Source organism: Hyperolius riggenbachi, chromosome 12, assembly GCF_040937935.1.
Source record: "Hyperolius riggenbachi isolate aHypRig1 chromosome 12, aHypRig1.pri, whole genome shotgun sequence".
NCBI classification, from domain to species: domain Eukaryota; kingdom Metazoa; phylum Chordata; class Amphibia; order Anura; family Hyperoliidae; genus Hyperolius; species Hyperolius riggenbachi.
In genome coordinates this window covers 73,773,991-73,780,892 of record NC_090657.1, presented here as the reverse complement: position 1 = coordinate 73,780,892, position 6,902 = coordinate 73,773,991, and positions in this window count along the sequence as shown.

The following is a 6,902-nucleotide window of genomic DNA, read 5'->3' as shown; positions in this document are numbered from 1 at the left end:
GGGCGGGAGGGGGAGAAGAGGACGGCACACCAGGCAACGTTCCGCGGCACACTAGTGTGCCGCGGAACACTGGTTGAAAAACACTGCCATAGAGCTTTCCGGTCCTCTCCAACCGCGAAGTACTTCTTGGGTCACAGCTTGGCTTTCTAGTGGAGGAAGCTAACAAAGGCAGAGAGCAGCGGGGGTGGGCGATACAAAGGGAGGCTGATTGACAGCCTTACATAAAGCAGGCTAGCGACAAGCAGATTGTCGCTAGCCTGGTGATCTTTTAAGGGAGGACAGCGGAGTGCCGGTGAGGGGGGGGGGCTGGCAGCGCCAGTACAGTGATCCAGAGGCATGTCATTGTGCACATTACATGCCTCTGGGTCCTATTGGGATTACAATATGCCACCTCGGGTTCTCTTTACGGAACGTATTCTGCTGTTATGACATGAACTATACAGGGAGTGCAGAATTATTAGGCAAATGAGTATTTTGACCACATCATCCTCTTTATGCATGTTGTCTTATTTCAAGCTGTATAGGCTCGAAAGCCTACTACCAATTAAGCATATTAGGTGATGTGCATCTCTGTATTGAGAAGGGGTCTGGTCTAACGACATCAACACCCTATATCAGGTGTGCATAATTAGGCAACTTCCTTTCCTTTGGCAAAATGGGTCAAAAGAAGGACTTGACAGGCTCATAAAAGTCAAAAATAGTGAGATATCTTGCAAAGGGATGCAGCAATCTTAAAATTGCAAAGCTTCTGAAGCGTGATCATCGAACAATCAAGCGTTTCATTCAAAATAGTCAACAGGGTCGCAAGAAGCGTGTGGAAAAACCAAGGAGCAAAATAACTGCCCATGAACTGAGAAAAGTCAAGCGTGCAGCTGCCAAGATGCCACTTGCCACCAGTTTGGCCATATTTCAGAGCTGCAACATCACTGGAGTACCCAAAAGCACAAGGTGTGCAATACTCAGACATGGCCAAGGTAAGAAAGGCTGAAAGACGACCACCACCGAACAAGACCCATAAGCTGAAACGTCAAGACTGGGCCAAAAAATATCTCAAGACTGATTTTTTGGTTTTATGGACTGATGAAATGTGAGTCTTGATGGGCCAGATTGATGGGCCAGATGGATGGGCCCATGGCTGGATTGGTAAAGGGCAGAGCGCTCCAGTCCAACTCAGACGCCAGCAAGGTGGAGTACTGGTTTGGGCTGGTATCATCAAAGATGAACTTGTGGGGCCTTTTCGGGTTGAGGATGGAGTCAAGCTCAACTCTCAGTCCTACTGCCAGTTTCTGGAAGACACCTTCTTCAAGCAGTGGTACAGGAAGAAGTCTGCATCCTTCAAGAAAAACATGATTTTCATGCAGGACAATGCTCCATCACACGCGTCCAAGTACTCCACAACGTGGCTGGCAAGAAAGGGTATAAAAGAAGAAAAACTAATGACATGGCCTCCTTGTTCACCTGATCTGAACCCCATTGAGAACCTGTGGTCCATCATAAAATGTGAGATTTACAAGGAGGGAAAACAGTACACCTCTCTGAACAGTGTCTGGGAGGCTGTGGTTGCTGCAGCACGCAATGTTGATGGTGAACAGATCAAAACACTGACAGAATCCATGGATGGCAGGCTTTTGAGTGTCCTTGCAAAGAAAGGTGGCTATATTGGTCACTGATTGGTTTTTGTTTTGTTTTTGAATGTCAGGAATGTATATTTGTGAATTTTGAGATGTTATATTGGTTTCACTGGTAAAAAATAAATAATTGAAATGGGTATATATTTGTTTTTTGTTAAGTTGCCTAATAATTATGCACAGTGATAGTCACCTGCACACATAGATATCCCCCTAAAATAGCTAAAACTAAAAACAAACTAAAAACTACTTTCAAAAATATTCAGCTTTGATATTAATGAGTTTTTTGGGTTCAATGAGAACATGGTTGTTGTTAAATAATAAAATTATTCCTCAAAAATACCACTTGCCTAATAATTCTGCACTCCCTGTAATGGTACCAGCACTGCATATGTTGGTACTTTATAAATACAATAAATAAATGGCAACAGAAGGCCACAGTTTTCATTATAGCTGTCCTTGCACAGTGCACCAAACATCAAATCACCTAACAAAATGAAACAGCAGAAAAAGGAACAACCAGCTGAAAAAGATATTTATTGTCAAAACCAGATAAACAAGATTTACAGATAAATTAACCTAGATTGTTTGCAAACCCATGGACTCCATCTGTTCTAGGTGAACAGCCATGAAGCGTAAGTGCCATTCTACACCACAAGAGGGGGACAGAGGGCAAAACCCCCATTTCAATAGGAGTCTACTACAGCCCTCTCTGAGCTAAGGGGGAGGGTTCCTGCACCGTCTGTGGGTGGGATACCAACAGGAAGTGTCATATATTACAAGCACCTGCGCCAAGCACTTTTATACAGCTTATCAAAAAGTTGCACAAACTGGCACTATCTACTTAAAACAGGAAAAAAAATATAATTAAATAAATTATGTTACATATATTAATGCCTGGTGCTGTCATTTTAAAGAGGAATATAAGTAAACCCCAAGAACCACAAAGGAAGAATTAAGGTGACACTGGTGCCATGTTGGGCAATGGAAGTAAAGGAAACATAAGCAGAGCAAATGATAATAAATGACATCCCAATCAGAGGTCACCCATAGTGATAACTACATGTCTAAATGATCAGCAGATTCCAGCAGATTTAAGTGGAACTGAGAGTAAAATGAGCTCCTGAGCATCCCTGTTTGTCAGTGAAGGCCTCCGTCACATAAAAAAAAAACCAATGAGGTGGACTAAAATGTCAATGGGGGTGGAGCTTTCTCCTAACACTGAGACCATTTCTCCTGACTCTCAACAACAGTAGTAAGTCTCCTAGGTGGGTCTTTTAGGGCCCGTTTCCACTAGTGCGGTGCGAATCGCTGGGATTCCACCGCTGACAAAATCGCATGCGGATGCGATTCCGCATGCGATTTTTGCCGCGATTTCGCATAGGCAGGCTATCAGCGATTTTAACCATGTCACTGCCTGGCTCAATGTACATTAGTTTTAGTGCGATTTCGCACGCGAAATCGCGGCAAAAAACACATGTGCGTTTTCCCCTATTAAATACATTGCCTGCGAATCGCCTGCATTCCACACGCAGGCGAATTCTGCAGGCCCTACCGTGCAGAAAAATCCTGCACAGAAAAACGCACCAAAAAACTGACAAGTGGAAACAGTCTCATCCACTTGTATTAGTTATGCGAATCCGCATGCAGACAACGCATGCGGATTCGCTCTAGTGGAAACGGGCCCTTAAACCAGAAATCCTTTTTCCACTGAAGGCAACCTCGGATAAGGCACATTTTTACCATTTGATTTGGTCCGTTAATAATGCCCAAGTTTGCCTTAGGGTCACTTGAAGGGATATTGATAAAGAATTAAATCTACAGGTCACATTTTCTGAGCGTTTCCCCACAGAGCCAATGTGGATTAAAGCTACTTCTATTGCGGGTTACATCCAACCAGTGCTGAAAATAAAGGTGCGGGTGAAGCAGATGCAATACTCCCAGGATATGGTAGCTGCGTGACTCCCCCCCCCCCCCCCCCCCCCGAGAATTCTTGTTTTTGTTGTTTGCACAGGACACCCAAACACTACTGCAGCCCTTCCCATACTCTGGCAACTGATACGGAGTAACAAGGGGGTGGAGCCTGACTGCCATCATCAGCAAAGCATCACAAACTTCACTCTGTGACTAAGTCATGCGACACAGGTTAAGAAATCAGCCAGGCATGTCTCATTACAACAGTGTCCGCCAGGTACTGATCTCGCACTGCTGGGTGCAAATAGCCTTTACTTTGGCTATTAAAGTACCTCTGCAACCTGTTTGTTTCCACTCCACGTTTTTATATAATGCAACATGTTCAAAGTATCAAAAATGCATAACCACTTTCATTTTAGAGATCTGCAAAGGCAGCTGACCCTCACACTACTGCTGCCGAGCATGTTCTCTTAAAGGACAGCTGAAGTGAGATGGTATATGGAGGCTGCCATTTTATTTCCTTTTAAGCAATGCAAGTTGCCTGGCAGCCCTGCTGATCCTCTGCCTCTAATACATTTAGCCACAGACCCTGAACAAAGCATGCAGCAGATCAGGTGTCTATTTTCAGAACTCACAAAATAAGCTGCATGCTTGTGCTTGGTGAGATTCAGACACTACTGCAGCCAAATAGATCAGCCAGACAGGCAACTGGTGTGGTTTAAAAGGAAATAAATGTGGCAGACTTTATATGCCACTCAGTTCAGTCAAGCTACAGCACCAGCTCTGGCAATCAGATCTGGGGAGTGGCTAAACTGCCACTCAATTTACCCTCCCCTGGGCAGAGAGTAATAGAAGGTGACATTCCAAGGACAGGCTTTTTCAAAATGAGGCTACAAATCCTATAAATTTGGGAGGGGAGAGTAGTGCTGGTCACATGATCATGCTGATACACAGCTCCTTTAAATGATGATTTATATGCATCTTTTTCATACAACAGACACTGCATTACTGTTGGTTAAGTGGAGAATAGGGGCATGAAATTAGGGTTAAGAAGAGGCGGAGGAAATACAGGTAACAGTAAAGTCAGTTAGTGGATGTCAGATATGCTAAATATAGATGCGGTTTGGCTACAAAAGAGAGTAAAGCCCTGGGCACAGCAAAATAAAGCTTTCTAACCTTTGTCAATACCCGACTAGACTAAAGGAAAACCAATATGTAGTTCTCTAGAAGACTAGGCCAGTGATCTGCAAACTTGGCTCTCCAGCTGTTGAATAACTACAAGTCCCACAATGCATATGCCTTTATGAATCATGACTGTGGCTGTCAGACACCTGCAATGCATTCTGGGGCTTATAGCTCCATAACAGCTGGAGAGACAAGTTTGCAGATCATGGTTCTAGGCTACTCCTTTTGTCAGACCTCTTATCCCATCACTTCTTCAAAGGTCCGGGACGTGCCTTCCAGGTCTATAAAGGTTAATGAAATGCAGGGCCATTAGCCTGTAACCCAGTGCCCCTCCTTCACAGCCAGGCACAAAGGAGCCTGGGAGAAGTCATGTGACCATCATTGCTAGCTAATCTAGAGATAAAGTATATACATGCTTTACTTTTTCTTTTCACAAGCTAATTAAAAAAAATAAAAAAACAAGCCCAAGGAGCAAGGTTAGAAAGCCAACCTTGTGTGCCCAGAATTAGACTTTAAACTGAATGTGTAGCCACAAGTTATTTTTAATGCTAAGCATGTAAATGGAGGCTTGATCAATAATGGAATAGGGCTGTCTTGCTTTTGCCCTCAACAACAGATACCAGCACCGTGTAAAAGATAGGATGCAACTGGAGAATATTTCCTACAATTACCTTGGTATGCCATGCTACAGGATACTGCAGAAACCTGGTCCACAAATGTCTATTACCGTACGTAGAGAGATGCCCAAAGCTAGGGCAAGAAGTCCTGCTTAACTTACCCGAACTTCTTCCAGCCTTTCCCAGTTCCTCACTGTGGTTCCGATCCCTTTCGGTGTCTAGCACAATGATATGCAAACTTGTCTCTCCAGCTGTTAAGGAACTACAAGTCCCACAATGCATTTGCCTTTATGAATCATGACTGTGGCTGTCAGACTCCTGCAATGCATTGTGGGACTTTTAGTTCCTTAACAGCTGGAGAGCCAATGTTGCAGATCACTGCATGTGCAGCCCCAGTTATGCACCTTCTCGATCACGCTCCCATGGGTGAGAGCGTTCTATGCCTGTGCAAAATGCTACCAGCCAAGGGAGCGTGATCAAGGAGGGGCTTAGCCAAGGCTGCACATGCACAACTTACAGATCTCTTGGAGAGGGCAGCTGAGCACTGGAGGGGGTTGAAACCACAGCTAGACGCCTAGTAGACTGCGGGGGGGGGGGCTGGAAGAAGTCCCAGTTAAGTTAAACAGAACATCTTGCTCACACCTTGGCTATCCTTTAACAGGTTTACTGTACTTACTCACAATAATACAGTGATGTGTTCAAAATTTGGGTCTGCTGCAGAAAAGTCTGATCTGCACGCATTTCTCCCCAACTAGAATGGTACGCTCCACAAAAGAGCAGCACCAGAATCTGCCAACAGTACAACACATCCATCAACATGGATACAGTACCGCTCCGGTATAGAGTGAACAAAGTCTAAGGGGCCACTACAGCAAAAATATAGTGACAATCATCAAGATGCAAATCACGTGCATTCAGGATTAAGCACGTTTTGGTATGCAGTTTGAAAATGGACCAATTATAATCCTGCCATGGTGGAATTAGATAGGTCATTTTCAAACTGCCTAAATATGCATAATTCACTTCTGCATCACATTGACCATCCATACAAAAAAGTTGGCATTTTTTACCCATATTAGTAAGCGGAAAAAACATTGACCGGCTTCTCTCTATAGAGCTACTTTAAGCAGAATAATGGATATTAAAAGCAATCCTGGAGCAAAAAAAAAAAAAAAAACCCCTTATAATGAATTGCATGTGTAGTACGGATAAGGACTAGAACATTAGTAGCAAACAAAAGTCATTTTTATTTTCAGTTATATAGATTTTTATATATATCTATATCATTACATGCTACTGTCAGTTGCAGTTTTAAAGCAGAAATAATGACCCTTTGAAGTTTCCTGCAGTAAAATCTTGTCTCGAATTTAACTCTTTCTGTGCTGGAAACCAATAGGAGACTCTTTTCTTTCCTACTAATGCTCGATGTCTTAGCTGTACTACACATACAATGTATTATCATAAGTTTATTTTTACTTCAGGTTTGCTTTAAGTAGCGGGATCAGACAGTAGTGTAGCATAACATGCAGTACCGGCAGGGTAAGTAGTATGTGGGGTT